Source organism: Ovis canadensis, chromosome 2 (assembly GCF_042477335.2).
Source record: "Ovis canadensis isolate MfBH-ARS-UI-01 breed Bighorn chromosome 2, ARS-UI_OviCan_v2, whole genome shotgun sequence".
Lineage (NCBI taxonomy): Eukaryota > Metazoa > Chordata > Mammalia > Artiodactyla > Bovidae > Ovis > Ovis canadensis.
Window position 1 is genome coordinate 110,923,900 of NC_091246.1, and position 17,752 is coordinate 110,941,651.

A 17,752-nucleotide genomic window follows, 5' to 3' on the forward strand; every position below is an offset into this window, starting at 1 on the left:
AAAAACAGACACAGAGGTCAATGGAATAGAACAAAGTGTCAAAAAATAAATCCATGCTTATATGATGAATTAGTCTATGACAAAGAAGGCAAGCATATACAATAGAGAAAAGACCTCTACAATAAATGGCGTTGAGAAAACTAGACAGTTACATGCAAAATTATAAAACTGGACTACTTATTCACACTATATGAAAAATAAATTCAAAATGGATCAAATACTTAAATGTAAGGCCTAAAAACATAAAATGTTTAGAAGAAGACATAGGCAGTATGCTCTCTGTTATCAGTCTTAACAAAATTCTTCCAGATCTGTCTCCTCAAACAAGAGAAACAAAAGCAAAATTCAACAAATAATACAGCAAACTAAAGACATTTTGCATAGTGAAAGAAACTATCAACAAAATAAAAAGGCAGCCTACTGAATGGGAGAAGATATTTGCAAACTATTTGATAGGGGTTAATATTCAAAGTACACCAAGAACACATATAGTTCATCATCATACAAACAACCTGATGAAGAAACGAGTGGAGTACTTGAATAGATGTTTTTCAAAGAAGACATTCAAATAGCCAACAGGCACAGGAAGAGATACTCAACATCACTATGAGAGAAATGTAAATAAAAAACACAATGAGATATCATAGCTATCAGAATGTCTATCACCAAAATAATAAGATATCAAGTTTTTGCAAAGATGTGAAGAGAACCCTTATGCACTTGGGTGGAAATGTAAATTAGCACAGCCACTATGAAAAACAGCATGGAGGTTACTCAAAAAGTTAAAAGTAGAACTACCATATGATCACCAATTTCACTTCTGGGTATATTGTTTAGCCAATAAGTCATCTCTAACTCTTTGTGATCCCATGGACTGCAGCACGCCAGGCTTCGCTGTCCTCTACCATCTCCCAGAGTTTGTTCAAACTCACGTCCATTGAGAGAGTGATGCCATCCAACCATCTCATCTGTCATCCCTTTTTCCTGCCTTCAATCTTTCCCAGAATCATGGTCTTTTCCAGTGAGTCAGTCACTTCAGGTGGCCAAAGTACTGGAGCTTCAGCATTAGTCTTTCCAATGAATATTTTGGGTTGATATCCTTTAGGATTAACTGGTTTGATCTCCATGTAGTCCAAGGGACTCTCAAGAGTCTCCTCCAACACCACAGTTCAAAAGCATCAGTTCTTCAGCACTCAGCATTCTTTATGGCCCAACTCTCACATCCATACATGACTACTGAAAAACCATAGCTTTGACTATACAAACCTTTGCAGCAAAGTAATGTCTCTGCTTTTTAATATGCTCTCTAGGTTTGTCATAGTTTTTATTCCAAGGAACAAGTGTCTTTTAATTTTGTGGCTGCAGTCACTGACCACAGTGATTTTGGAGCTCAAGAAAATAGTCTGTTACTGTTTCCATTATTCCCCTATCTATTTACCATGAAGTGATGGGACTGGATGCCACACACCTTGGGAAAAATAAATCCCTAATTTGAAAGATACATGCCAACCAATGTTCATTGCAGCATTACTTAAAATAGCCAAGATATGAAAGCAACCAAAGCATGTACCTATGCATGAACAAATAAATATCTAGTATACATAGATATATATGCACAGCAATAAGAAATATTACCCAGCAATAAGAAAAAGGAAATCTTGCTATTTAGGACAATGTGTATGATTCTAGAATGTATTATGCTAAGTGAAGTAAGTCAGACAAATCCCATATGATGTCAATTATATGTGAAATCTAAAAAATACAAAACAAAATGAAAACATACTCAGATATAGAAAACAAAGGGTAATTGCCTGAAAGAAGGAGAATAGTTAAAAGGGATAGGTGAAGGGGACTAAGAGACACAAACTCTATTATTAAATAAATAAGTCAGGGAGATGAAATGTACAGCGTGAGAAATTGTTGGAAGCCAGCACGGGAGATCTCACCCATGACAAGGTCATGTGGAAGAGACCTGATAAGCAAGGCTTCAGGACTCGAGAGATCTCCTGGACCTGCTTGAGCATCTACCCACAGACCAGAATCCATCTGTTTTACTATTTTGTGCCTTTCACCAACTCTTCTGACATTAACAGGAGGCTATCCCCGACCACATTTCTCTGGAGAAAATCAAACTAAAGGCTCTAGCTAATAAGTCTCTTGGACATGAAAGGAATATTTCAATTCAAACCCCCCTCTGTTGGCATTTCTATCTTGCTTGGCAGGTTTATTCAGACTCTTGCAGCTACGCATATGATTATCCACAGCCTCCCAACTGTAAGAGGCATGGGAAGCCTAAAAATATAGAGCCTTTCAAAGAGTTAAAAGCTGTTAGAATAGTGCTGGTGTAGGATTTCATTGTTGAGCCAATGCTTGCTGCTAAGTTCCCATATCTCTTATCCACTATGCACCTGGGAGTGCATTAGTTAACATAGTTGGAATGTAAGAAAAACAAGTGTAGCCTTGGAATTAACCATTTCAGACCATTGAGCTAATTGGTTCTTTCTTTGTTGTAACTCACTGCACCTTTGCTCCATGAGAAATGTAACTCTGTTTAATAATTTCTGAGGCTGCCATAGATTAAAAATATAGAGAAAAAACATTTCAAGGGAAAATAAGTTTTCTGGTTGAGCAGTCTTTATCAAAAGAGGGTCATAAAATGTTCACAGGCCTCCAAAGCCAGAAGATAATGTACACAGCATTGTTCATGGGAAATGAAGAAAAAATCCTGGTTTTTATAAAGACAAAACAGATGTAATGTTTGGGCTGACTCTATGACTTTGCATCTTTCATTTCCCTCTATGTACAAGTCAAAGTATAAAAGTTCTTTTTGAAAATAAAGTTACAGGCCTCGCTTGCCAAAGAAGCTTGGTCTCCCCGTGTCTATCTTTCTTTCTATCTCTCTCTCTTACTCTCTTTTTCAGGCTGATCCCTTGGAGCATAGAGGCTCTCTGCACTCACTTATCTACCTGGGCTTCTAAGACCTGAATGGGAAGGTGCTCTGCATCTTCACTCCCTTGGGAGACTGGGAGGGTGCCTGCGGCCTACGTGAACAGAGCAAGTCCCTTGTCTTGGGGCTTTATTGGTTTTCTGTATAAACCAAGGAATATTAGCCTCTTTCTCTCCTCTATTTTCTTAACTGCAACATTCTTTGTTTATCTCTCTCTAAATCATTCTCTTCGCCAACGCCATCACACTTCGAATACCCTGGATCTTGCGGGGGCTGGGTCCCAGCAAGAAATATGGTTAATAATACTGTAATAAAGCTATTTCAAATCTTAAAAGATGGTGCTGTTAAAGTGATACACTCAATATGCCAGCAATTTTGAAAACTCAGCAGTGGCCACAGGACTGGAAAAGGTCAGTTTTCATTCCAATCTCAAAGAAGGACTAGGGCAAAGAATGTTCAAACTACCTCACAATTGCACTCATTTCACATGCTAGCAAGGTAATGCTCAAAATCCTCCAAGCTAGGCTTCAGCAGTGTGTGAACTGAGAATTTCCAGATTTACAAGTTGGATTTAGAAAAAGCAGAGGAGCCAAAAATCAAATTGCCAACATCCATTGGATCATAGAAAAAGCAAGAGAATTCCAGAAAAACATCTGCTTTACTGACTATGCTAAAGCTTTTGATTGTGTGGATCACAACAAACTGTGGAAAATTCTTAGAGACATAGGAACATCAGACCACCTTGCCTGCCACCTGAGAAACCTGAATGCAGCTCAGTAAACAACAGTTAAAACCAGATATGGAACAACAGCCTGGTTCTAAATCGGGGAAGGAGTACATCAAAGCTGTATATTCTCACCCTGCTTGTTTAACTTATATGCAGAGTACATCATGAAAAATTCTGGGCTGAATGAAGCACAAGCTGGAATCAAGATTGCCAGAAGAAATGCAGATGACACCACCCTAATGGCACAAAGTAAAAAGGAACTAAAGAGATCTTCCCAAGCTAGGAAATGAACCCAGGTCTCCCTTATTGCAGGCAGATTCTTCACCAGCTTAGCCACAGGGAAAGCCCAAGAATACTGGAGTGGGTAGCCTATCCCTTCTCCAGTGGATCTTCCTGACTGAGGAGTTGAACTGGGGTCTCGTGCATCACAGGTGGATCCTTTACCAACCGAGCTATGAGAGAAGCCCCATACACAAATGACACCACTCTAATGGCAGAAAGCAAGATAGGGACTAAAGAGCCCTTTGATTAGGGTGAAAGAGGAGAGAGAAAAATATATCTTAAAACTCAACATACAGGAATCTAAGATCATGGCATCCGGTCCCATCACTTCATGGAAAATAGATGGGGAAACAATGGAAACAGTGACAGAATGTATTTTCTTGGGCTCCAAAATTCCTGTGGATGGTGACTGAAGGCATGAAATTTAAAGATGTTTCCCCCTTGGAAGAAAAGCTATGACCAACCTAGACAGCATATTAAAAAGCAGAGACATTACTTTACTGACAAAGCTCTATATAGTTAAAGGTATGGTTTTCCCAATAGTCATGTATGTATGTGAGAGTTGGACCATAAAGAAGGCTGAGCACTGAAGAACTGATGCTTTTGAACTGTGCTGTTGGCAAAGACTCTTGAGAGTCCCTTGGACAGCAAGGAAATCAAACCAGTCAATCCTAAAGGAAACCAACCCTGGATATTCACTGGAAGGACTAATGCTGAAGCTGAAGCTCCAATACTTTGGCCATCTGATGGGAAGATCTGACTCATTAGAAAAGACTGTGATACTGGGAAACATTGAAGGCAGGAGGAGAAGGGGATGACAGATGACAAGATGATTGGATGGCATCACTGACTCAATGGACATGAGTTTGAGCAAACTCCAGGAGATAGTGAAGAACAGGGAAGCCTGGCATGTGCCAGTCCATGGGGTCACAAAGAGCGGGACAAGCCTGAGCAAATGAACAAAGTTTATATGTGAACAAATGGTTACTAGACCTACTGTGGTGATTATTTCCTAATATATGCAAACGTCAAGAAATTAACATTATATTGTATACAATGGTATTCATTTAAAAAATAAACTGTGATTTTTAGAATGCATTCATAGAAGTACAAACTGTATCGACCATATAAATATGGAGAGTTGGTCCTTCATCATTCAGTAGAATATGACATTTTGGACTTTGTATCACATTTTAGGAAGAACCCTTGACAAACTGAACCGCTTTCATGAGAAAGCAGAACTGAGCAAAGAACTTGAGATAAATTTTTGAATAATTGTTGAATTACAGTCTTCACATAAGCATTCAGTGCAGTTCAGTACAGTCACTCAGTCGTATCTGACTCTTTGAGAACCCATGAACTGCAGCACGCCAGGCCTACCTGTCCATCACCAACTCCTGGAGTCCACCCAAACCCATGTCCATCAAGTTGGTGATGCCATCCAGTCATCGTATCTTCTATCGTCCCCTTCTCCTCTTGCCCTCAATCTTTCCCAGCATCAGGGTTTTTTCAAATAAGTCAGCTCTTCGCATCAGGTGGCCAAAATATTGGGAGTTTCAGCTTCAGCATTATTACTTCCAATGAACACCGAGGACTGATCTCCTTTAGGATGGACTGGTTGGATCTCCTTGCAGTCCAAGGGACTCTCAAGACTCTTCTCCAACACCACAGTTCAAAAGCATCAATTCTTTAGCACTCAGGTTCTTTATAGTCCAACTCTCACATCATACACGACTATTGGAAAAACCATAGCCTTGACTAGACGGACTTTTGTTGGCAAAGTAATGTCTCTGCTTTTCAATATGCTGTCTAGGTTGGTCATAACTTTCCTTCCAATGAGTAAGCGTCTTTTAATTTCACGGCTGCAATCACCATCTAAAGTGATTTTGGAGCCCAGAAAAATAAAGTCAGCCACTGTTTCCACTGTTTCCCCATCTATTTGCCATGAAGTGATGGGACCAGATGCCATGATCTTCGTTTTCTGAATGTTGAGCTTTAAGACAACTTTTTCACTCTCCTCTTTCACTTTCACCAGGAGGCTTTTTAGTTCCTCTTCACATTCTGCCATAAGGGTGGTGTCATCTGCATATCTGAGGTTATTGATATTTCTCCCAGCGATCTTGATTCCAGCTTGTGCTCCTTCCAGTCCAGCGTTTCTCATGATGTACTCTGCATATAAGTTAAATAAGCAGGGTGACAATATACAGCCTTGAAGGACTCATTTTCCTATTTGGAACCAGTCTGTTGTTCCATGTGCAGTTCTAAGTGTTGCTACCTGACCTGCATATAGTTTTCTCAAGAGGCAGGTCAGGTGGTCTTGTATTCTCATCTCTTTCAGAATTTTCCACAGTTTCTTGTGATCCACACAGTCAAAGGCTTTGGTATAGTCCACAAAGCAGAAATAGATGTTTTTTTCTGGAAATCTCTTGCTTTTTCCATGATTCAGTGGATGTTGGCAATTTGATCTCTGGTTCCTCTGGCTTTTCTAAAACCAGCTTGAACATCTGGAAATTCACAGTTCATGTATTGCTGAAGCCTGGCTTGGAGTATGTTAAGCATTACTTTGCTAGCATGTGAGATGAGTGCAATTGTGTGGTAGTTTGAGCATTCTTTGGCATTGCCTTTCTTTGGGATTGGAATGAGAACTGACCTTTTCCAGTCCTGTGGCCGCTGCTGAGTTTTCCAAATTTGCTGGCATATTGAGTGCAGCACTTTCACAGCATCATCTTTCAGGATTTGAATTAGCTCAACTGGAATTCCACTACTTCTACTAGCTTTGTTTGTAGTAATGCTTATTAAGGCCCATTTGACTTCACATTCCAGCATGTCTGGCTCTGGGTGAGTGATCACACCATTGTGATTATCTGGGTCATGAAGATCTTTTTTGTATAGTTCTTCTGTGTATTCTTGCCACCTCTTCTTAATATCTTCTGCTTCTGTTAGGTCCCTACCATTTCTGTCCACATACACATTGGAACACCATAACAGTTTTTAAAATGCAGTATTTATTGATTATGATGTTTACCATAAAATGCAAAGTATGTTTTCCTTAAGGTAGAGATTATGATTTTTAAAAAGGCCATGCTTATGTGGAAACCTAAGCAATACATACTCTGAATCTTTAGCCACCAGATGTGAAGAGCCTACTCATTGGAAAAGATCCTGATGCTGAGAAAGACTGAAGGCAAAAGGAGAAGGAGGCAGAAGAGGATGAGATGGTTGGAGAGCAAACTGACTCAATGGACATGCATGTGAAGCAAACTCTAGGAGATAGTACAGGACAGGGAAGCTTGGCACATTGCAGTCCATGAGATTGCAAAGAGTTGGGCATGACTCAGTGACTGAACAACAACAACAAAGCAATATATGTGTGCCCTTGTGCCCACATATGACACACACACAAAACAAACATGAAGTGTTTTATGAATTGCTATGTGTGTCTATGTTAACATCTGACTAGAGTGTGAATGGATGGGTGAACAGAGAAAAGGCCCTACTGTGACTATACAGAGGGGTCCAAGAAGGTTACTTGTTGAAGACAGAAAACACCTCATCAATGCTGACTACTCTAGCTCCTTAGTTATACCACATACCTAAAGACCTGACTCCAATCTCACAACTGGATTAAAATCCACTTATTAAACAGTGCTGCTAGTTGGACCACTGGATGTGTTGGAAGTCAATTTGAATCGCACATGAATTCTAGGACTAGTAATCCAATGGGAAATTGATTAAATGATATTCCTAATGCTTATCAATATGAAAGTAATATTCTCATGAGCACAGGGCATGAACCAACAGGAGTGCGCTTATTCTTGCCTCTGCAGTTGTATCCCTGTTCATTCAATGCCGACGACCCACTTTCAATAAGACACTGAAACATACACAACTATTTCTGATTTTCTTAATACTTATGTTTTTATCAAGCGTTACAAGATCAAGGGCATTATCTTACCCCTTAAACCTATTGTTCCAAATGGCCTAAAGGTATATCCCACTGAATGATGGGGAGCCAGGCAAGCCAAGTCTGAAAGTCACAAAGAAGGCTTTCAAATTATGCTCAGAAGAGAACCCACGAGATAGTTACCAGCCTACAGAACCCGCAGCAAGCTGCTAGGGTGGAAGAGCTCTTTCCTTCTATATGGAGCTTACATTTTTTAAGGAAAATAGATAGGCAAAGCTTTTACAACATATCTCATTAAAGAAAATAATAGAAGCATGTGTAAACTGAAGAGGTTTCTTTGGGTGGGGAAAATGGGTGCATTTAGGCAAAAAGAATCAGGAGAGACAACTCCTATAGCCAATTTTGCTTATTTTTGTCATTCAAGTTGGATTTTTAATAATGCATATTAACTCAACAGCCAATGAAGGAGAAGCAGCCATCCAAGATGAAGGAAGTAAGTGTGTTGTGTGAACAGGTAATATTAGCTTCATGTGATGCTGCCTGGACGCAAAGCATGAAGAGAGTGGAAGAAATGTCCTGGGGTTGCATCACAGGGTACTCATGACAGGGTCTCTGATAAGGGGCTTGGTCCCATCCTGTGGACACAAAGAGGTCACAGAGAGGCTAAAGCAAGGTGTGAATAGGTCAGCATTGCGTTTTAGAAAGTGAACTGGATTATGGATTGAACGAGGGAGAAATCACAGGCAAGGGGATTGTTTGCCGCATTTGTGAAATTAGCTGAGTGAACCTGAGGGTTAGCGTGGAGCAGAAAGAAACTGTACAGGAGGCAAAGGGTGAGCTTAAAAGCTATTCAGAAGGTAAAGTCTGTGTTCTGACGATTTATTAGATGTAGGTAAGAGGGAAGGATGGAGTAATCGAAGATGATACATTGTTCTCTGGAATGATGGATAGTAAGTCAAAGAAGCAGGAATGATTCCAGGTTTTGAGGCAAAGAGAATAAAATTGGCTTGGAACATGGTCAATATCTAGGAGATATATAGGTGAAAGTATCTACTAAGAAAATATAGATTTTGTTTCTTAAATTTGGTAAGGAGAACTTCTTCAGTCATATATGCCCTGATTTATTCTAGGGGAAGTATACCTGGAATTTTGAGTACATTTCCATGTTCATTTCACCAAAAAATTATTAATTTCAGAGCACACTAAGTCAATGTTTCTTCAAACATTTTAAACATTTGTCACATTGTTATCTGCACTCTGAAGAAATTAAAGTGCATATAACTGTTAAAACTGTAACAGTTTAATTGAATATGGAGTACCTTCTCTCTGGAAAATAGCTCTAATGTGAAATATAAAAATGTTCATTAATAGAAAAAGGTCCTTAAATGTAAGAATAATTTTTCTTTGCTTTCCTATTAGACAGTTTTGGATAAAATTCATTTAGGATGACTCAAAATCTCTTTTTGTAAAGTTTGAAATTCAAAATCTGTAACTTATTTTTAGTGTGTTGTATTATTTTACTATATTTATTTATAATTAAGGGCAGGTTTATCTAGGGTTTCATTTGAGTTTGTAGAAGGCTGTGTGTGTGTGTGTCTGTGTGTGTGTGTGTCTGTGTGTGTGTGTGTCTGTGTGTGTCTGTGTGTGTGTGTCTGTGTGTGTGTGTGTCTGTGTGTGTGTGTCTGTGTGTGTGCGCACGCGCATGCACACTCACACACACATTAAGTCACGTCCAATTCTTTTCAACTCTGAGGGCTGTACCCTGCCAGGCTTCTGTGTTCATGCAGTTTCCCAGCCAAGAATACTGGAATAGGTTGCCATTTCTTACTCCAGGGGATCCTTCTGACCCAGAGATTGAACCCAAGTCTCTTGTAGCTCCTGCACTGGCAGGCAGGTACCTTACCACTGAGCCACCTGGGAAGTCCAGTCCTAGAGTGGTTATTAATTAAATTTTTGGATCTCCCCCTAATGAAGAAAGATGCTAGTTGCCCACCTGTACTACACTCTGGGCTCATGTCTTAAAGTATAATTTTGTCTAAGAATTAGTGTCAAAAATAATTCTCCTTCAAGGTCTTTTATAATCTCCAGTTTTGTGTGCCATATATGGCCAGCATGATAGCACAACTGTCTGCCACTACAATCTTAAAATGTGTATATGAGTAAATGTGTGTATGAGTAAATGGGAGATGAGTTAATTTGATATTTAAAATAAAGAAAAAGCCTATGTTTTTTTGTTTCAAACACCAGGAATCATTTTAATTCATGTAGCTGTTATGTTTTATTTATTCAGTTATAATATATAAATATAAGGTATATAAATCATTCTATATTTCTTGAGGAGTTGGACGAAGGTGGGGGGAAAAATGGTTGTTTATGTATAATTGAATAGCTTTTAAAGGTTCTTACCTGGAAAACTTATGCTTATCAAGAAAGGTACTGTAGAAAGTGTTTTGAATATGTTACCCTATTATTCACAAAGAAAACCTGTGAATAGATAGTATTATTCTCAACTTAGCCATAAGGAGCTAAGACTCAGTAAGTTCAGTTTAGTTCAGCTCAGTTCAGTTGCTCAGTCGTGTCTGACTCTTTGTGACCCCATGAACCGCACCACGCCAGGCCTCCCTGTTCATTACCAACTCCCAGACTCCACCCAAACCCATATCCATCAAGTCAATGATGCTATCCAACCATCTCATCCTCTGTCGTCCCCTTCTCCTCCTGCCCTCAATACTTTCCCAGCATCAGGGTCTTTTCAAATGAGTCATCTCTTTGCATCAGGTGGCCAAAGTATTGGAGTTTCAGCTTCAACATCAGTCCTTCCAATGAATACCCTGGACTGGTCTCTTTTAGGATGGGCTCGTTGGATCTCCTTGCAGTCCAAGGGACTCTCAAGAGTCTTCTCCAACACCACAATTCAAAAGCATCAATTCTTCTGTGCTCAGCTTTCTTTATAGTCCAACTCTCAGTTAGAGTCACACAGCTAGTAGATGGAAGGGTTGACACTCCCAAATCAACCGGTCTGGTGTTAGGACTTGAAATGTTTCAAAGATATTCACCCTTTCATCTACTAGCTGTGTGACTCTAACTTACTGAGCCTTTTACAAATCACCCTTCGTGATTATTAACCTCCAAGTTAACAAGTGGATCCTTCTGAAGTTTCCTCCCGTACATGTCTTCCTGCAATCCAGCTTTATAACCACCAGATGGCGATGGCAATGCCTTCTCCTCATTCACCTCGAGTTTTTTTGTTTGTTTTTGTTTTAATAACAGAGTAGTGAGCCAAGAACTTCAAGATGTACAAGCTGGATTTAGAAAACCCAGAAGAACCATAAATCAAATTGCCAACATCTACTGGATCATAGAAAAAAACAAGGGAATTCCAGAAAAACATCTACTTCTGCTTCATTGACTACGCTAAAGCCTTTGACTATGTGGATCACAACAAACTGTGGAAAATTCTGAAAGAGATGGGAATATCAGACCACCTTGCCTGCCTCCTGAGAAATCTGTGTGCAGGCCAAGAAGCAACTGTTAGAACTGGACATGGAACAAAAGACTGGGTTCCAAATCGGGAAAGGAATATGTCAAAGCTGTATATTGTCACCCTGTTTATTGAATTTATATGCAGAGTACATCATGTGAAATGATGGACTGGTGAAGCACAAGTTGGAATCAAGATTGCTGGGAGAAATATCAATAACCTCAGATAGGCAGATGACACCACCCTTATTGCAGAAAGCGAAGAGGAACTAAAGAGCCTCTTGATGAAGGTGAAAGAGGAAAGTGAAAAAGCTGGCTTAAAACTCAACATTCATGGCACCCTGTCCCATCACTTCAAGGCAAATAGATGGGGAAACAGTGGAAATAGTGACAGAGTTAATTTTCTTGGGCTCCAAAATCACTGTGGGTGGTGATTGCAGCCATGAAATTAAAAGATGCCTGCTCCTTGGAGAAAATGCCATGAGAAACCTAGACAGCATATTAAAAAGCAGAGACATCAGTTTGCCAACAAAGTTCCACATAGTCAAAGTATGTTTTTTTCGGTTGTCACGTGCAGATGTGAGAGTTGGACCACAAATAAGGCTGAACACCGAAGAATTAATGCTTTTGAACTGTGGTGTTGGAAAAGACTCTTGAGAGCCCCTTGGACTGCAAGGAGATCAAACCAATCAATTCTAAAGGAAATCAACCCTGAATATTAGTTGAAAGGATTGATGCTGAATCTCCAATATTTTGGCCACCTGATGCAAAGAACTGACTCATTGAAAAAGACCCTCATGCTGGGGAAGATTAAGGGCAGGAGGAAAAGGGGGTGACAGAGGATGAGATAGTTGGATGGCATCACGGACTCAATGGACATGACTTTGAGTAACTCCGGGAGATAGTGAAGGGCAGGGAAGTCTGGTATACTGCAGTCTATGGAGTAGCAAAGAGTGTATATAACTGAACAACAAAAAAATCTAGCCTTTATCCTTCAAGTTGCTCAGTCACGTTTTACTCTTTTAATCCCATGAACTGTAGCCTACCAGGTTCCTCTGTCCACGGAATTTTCCAAGCTAGAGTACTGGAGTGGGTTGACATTTCCTTCTCCATGGGATCTTACTAACCCAGAGATCAAACCCAGGTCTCCTGAATTGCAGGCAAATGCTTTACTGTCTGAGTCACCAGGGAAGCCCTCTATCCTTAAACTTAGCTAATTTTTTATATTCTTTAATGGATTTAATGGCAGCAGTATTTTTCCCTCTAACAAAAAAGTTCAACTTTTACCTCAGTTGAGTCTGCTGACAGTGTTTTATATGATTGCCTGAAATCAAAAGAGCCATCTCCTCTCTAATACTGCATCCATTCAAGATCAGATGCTCAGGTCAAGTTCTCAGTTTACCTATACTGACTTGAATTTTGGCATTGGTCTTGACCTCATCTTTCCCTCTGCCCTTCTCTGGAGGCTGTTGCCATCTGAAATAGATTTTCATTCTAAACATACTTTTCATGTCATTTCACATCTTACCTAGAAACATGCTGAAATGTATTTGGCTCTCATTCTTATTTGGAAAAAGAGAAATAAAGCGAATTTATTTTAATTAAAAAAAAATTCTACTAAAGGCATTCAAATAGTGTTGTTTACTCACATGTCTGAAGTTTTAAGAGGCAATACTTTAAAATACTCTTAAAATATTCCCTCCTAGCTCACTTAAATGAGCTATAAAAAGCAGAATGATTCCATTATATTGGACAGTATTACTAACATTTGTTGACTTTATCAGTTTATGAGAACATTGCTCCAACTCGACACATTCTCCAGTTCCCTCCAAAACATAACAAAGGACAGAATCATAAAAGGCAGTGATGAAACTGCAAATCAGAATTTAGCAACCCTAACTCTGAGTCAATACTGTTTCACCAAAACAAAAACAATCTCAAGAGAATTTAAGAAAGCAGCAGCAAAAAACTTAAATGGAATATAACAAATCACCAACTATAAAAATAACTAGTGAAAAATAACTAGTATCCAGGTAACTTTTTTTTTCCCCCCAGAATTATATCTGCTTGCTCATTTTCCTTTTTCCAGGGAAAGACCCATAGGTTTCACTAAATCTTCAATGAGTCTGTGATTTTTGAAAGATTCAGAACTATTGCTAAGTGGCCCTGAAAGAATATCAATTCAAAGCTCAATTCATCTGGTGTGAGGTAAAGTTTTACCTTATCTTTTAAAAAGATTCGTAAGAGGGCAGAAGTGCTCTGGATCGTGTTATCAGTGTAAGCTCAATTACAGCTTCGAGGCAATGCTTTCAAACTCCTATCCATGAACTAGTACCCACCTCCCGCCTCGCCCCAGGTGTCCTCTGCTTCCCTACTCTTCCTGAAACATCAGAGATTATTTTTACACCCGGATGGTCCCCGAATCAGTATTCAGAGATCTGATCTCTTTCCCAAACTCTAGGACCCCAGGATTAAATAGTTTTTACTTTCAGACTATCCTCCACTTTAGGCTCTCTCGAAGGCAGATTTGCACATGGTCTTTCTGCAGCTGCTCAGAGGTGCCAGCTGGCTGTTGCTGGGCAGTGGTTACACACCACTCAGGTCTCCCCACATGCCTACTGCAGAGGTTTCCAGGCAGGATATGTGAGCACAGGGTTTTGGAATTACAAGAGCACTGGGTGTTTCTTGAGTCACTCTAGGAGTTACTCTAGCATCTGGTTTAGCATGTAAGCTGAGCACTTCTCATCCCAACATGACAATGCTAAGCTGAACTGTGTTAGGGGAAAAGGTGAAGAGCACACTGTGAGTTTAAGCCCATGGTTAGTACATTCAGTTAGAGGGTCACTGGTTCCCTGTCTGACCAGGTCTTCTCTAAGCTCTTAATAGCTGAGATAAGAGGACACTTTCATTGAAACAAACCTACAACCACAGTATCAAAACAAATCAAGTTATGTTTGTTAAAAGACCAGAAACAGTGAATACTTTTGACATGTTTCAATGTAGTTCAGTTCAGTTGCTCAGTCATGTCTGAATATTTGCAACCCCATGGACTGCAGAACACCAGGTTTCCTTGTCCATCAACAACTTCTGGAGCTTACTCAAACTAATGTCCATCAAGTCGGTGATGCCATCCAACCATCTGATCTTCTGTCATCCTCTTCTCCTCCTGCCTTCAATCTTTCCCAGCATCAGGATCTTTTCAAATGAGTCAGTTCTTCACATCAGGTGGACAAATTGATAGAGTTTCAGCTTCAGCATCAAATCTTACAATGAATATTCAGGACTGATTTCCTTTAGGATTGACTGGTTAGATCTCCTTGCTGTCCAAGGGACTCTCAAGAGTCTTCTCCAACACCACAGTTCAAAAGCATCAATTCTTTGGCATTCAGCTTTCTTTATGTTTCAACTCTCACATCTGTACATGACCACTGGAAGAAAACTTAGCCTTGACTAGACAGAACTTTGTTGGCAAAGTAATGTCTCTGCTTTTTAATATGCTGTCTAGGTTAGTCATAGCCTTTCTGCCGAGGAGCAAGGGTCTTTTAATTTCATGGCTGCAGTCAGCATCTACAGTGATTTTGGAGTCCAAGAAAATAAAGTCTGTCATGGTTTCCATTGTTTCCTCATCCATTTGCCATGAAGTGATGGGAGCAGATGCCATCATCTTAGTCTTCTGATTGTTGAATTTTAAGCCAACATTTCACTTTCCTCTTTAACTTTCTTCAAGATGCTCTTTAGTTCTTCTTCGCTTTATGCAATAAGGGTGGTGTCATCTGCATACTGAGGTTATTGATATTTCTCCTGGCAATCTTGATTTCACCTTGTACTTCATCCAGCCCAGCATTTTGCCTGATGGACTCTGCATATAAGTTAAAAAAGCTGGGTGACAATATATAGTCTTGACTTACTTCTTTCCCGATTTGGAACTAGTCTGCCGTTCCATGTCCAGTTCTAACTGTTGCTTCTTGACCTACATACAGATTACTTAGGAGGCGGGTAAGGTGGTCTGGTATTCCCATCTCTTTCAGAATTTTCCACAGTTTATTGTGATCCACACAGTCAAAGGCTTTGGTGTAGTCAATAAAGCAGAAGTAGACATTTTTCTGGAACTCTCTTGCTTTTCTGATGATCCAGTAGATGTTGGCAATTTGATTTCTGGTTCCTCTACCTTTTTTAAATCCAGCTTCAACATCTGGAAGTTCACAATTCACATATTGTTGAAGCCTGGCTTGGAGAATTTAGGGCATTACTTTGCTAGCATGTGAGATGTGTGCAATTGTGCAGTCATTTGAACATTCTATGGCATTGCCTTTCTTTGGGATTGGAATGAAAACTGATCTTTTCCAGTCTTGTGTCCAATGCTGGCATATTGAGTGCAGCACTTTAACAGCATCATCTTTTAGGATTTGATATAGCTCAACTGGAATTCCATCACCTCCAGTAGCTTTGTTTGTAGTGATGCTTCCTAAGGCCCACTTGACTTCGCATTCCAGGATGTCTGGTTCTAGGAGAGTGACCACATGATTATGGTTATCGAGGTCATGAAGATCCTTTTTGTATAGCTTTTCTGTGTATTCTTGCCACCTCGTCTTAACATCTTCCATAGCATTTCTATCCTTTATTTTGGCCATCCTTTATGAAATGTTCCCTTCATATCTCTAACTTTTTCGAAGAGATCTCTAGTTTTCCCCATTCTACTGTTTTCCTCTATTTCTCTGCATTGATCACTGAAGAAGGCTTTCTTATCTCTCCTTGATATTCTTTGGAACTTTGCATTCAAATGGGTGTATCTTTCCTTTTCTCCTTTGGTTTTCACTTCTCTTCTTTTCACAGCTCTCTGTAAGCCCTCCTCAGACAGTCATTTTGCTTTTTGCATTTCTTTTTCTTGACGATCGTCTTAATCATCAGCACTGCCTCCTGCACAATGTCGTGAACCTCCATCCATTGTTCTTCAGGCAGTCTATAAGGTCTAATCCCTTGAATCTGTTTGTCACTTCTACTGTATAAATTTAAAGGATTTGATTTAGGTCATACATGAATGGTCTAATGGTTTTCCCTATTTTCTTCAATTTAAGTCTGAATTTGGCAATAAGGACTTCATGATCTGAGCCATAGTCAGCTCCTGGTATTGTTTTTGCTGACTCTTTAAAGCTTCTCAATCTTAGGCTGCAAAGAATATAATCAATCTGATTTTGGTGTTGACCATCTGGTGATGCCCGTGTGTAGTTTTCTCTTGTGTTGTTCGAAGAGGGTGTCTGCTATGACCATGCATTCTCTTGGCAAAACTCTGTTAGCCTTTGCCCTGCTTCATTCTGTACTCCACGGCCAAATTTGCCTGTTACTCCAGGTATCTCTTGACTTCCTACTTTGCATTTCAGTCCCCTATAACGAAAAGGACATCTTTTCTGGTTGTTAGTCCTAGAAGGTCTTATAGGTCTTCATAGAATCATTCAACTTCAACTTCTTCAGCATGACTGGTTGGGGCATAGACTTGTATTATTGTGATATTGAATGGTTTGCCTTGGAAATGAACAGAAATCATTCTGTCATTTTTGAGATTGCATCCAAGTACTGCATTTCAGACTCTTGTTGACTATGAGGGCTACTTCATTTCTTCTAAGGGATTCTTGCCCACAGTATTAGATATAATGGTCATCTGAGTTAAAGTCACCCATTTGTCCATTTTGGTTCACTAATTCCTAAAATGTCGATGTTCACTCTTGCCATCTCCTGTTTGGCCACTTCCAATTTGCCTTGATTCATGGACCTAACATTCCAGGATCCTATGCAGTATTGTTCTTTACAGCATTGGCCTTTATGCAATAGGTAATTTTAAAATGAAATGCCAACCTCTACCACCATGCTAAGTAATCTGAAATGTCCAGATGATAATGCAGAGAAGAAAGAAGCCAGCTAGTGAAGGAGGAGGAAAACCAGAGGAGAAAAACCAGTGAATATGTTTTGATCTGTTTTTTAAAAAGAGTGAGTTGTTCACTGGGCCTAATGTTGTTGATAATCAACGGAGTTGAGGACTGAGGAGAGGCCCCTGGACAGAACAGTCTGTAAATTGATTCTTACCTTCACAACATCAACTAGCATGGAGCGGTCTGAAGGGAGAATTGAAAGATAAGAAATAATCATTGACAGCTAGTACAGTCCACTCCTCAGAAACTTTTGTTATAAGTGCAAGAGAATAAATCAGTAGCATCCAGAATATTTTTTAAAATGGGAGAAGTAAGAGTACCTTTGATTTCTGATTCAGTGGAGAAGGAAGCCTAGATGCACCCTCAGAGAAGGGCTCTTGAGTCACAGCCTCGAGTAGGTGATGGGGGACAGGATTCCAAAAACAGCTGATGGGGGCGGGGAGGGGCTGAAGTCCAGTTGGTTCATCCACATCCAGACAGAGAAGCCA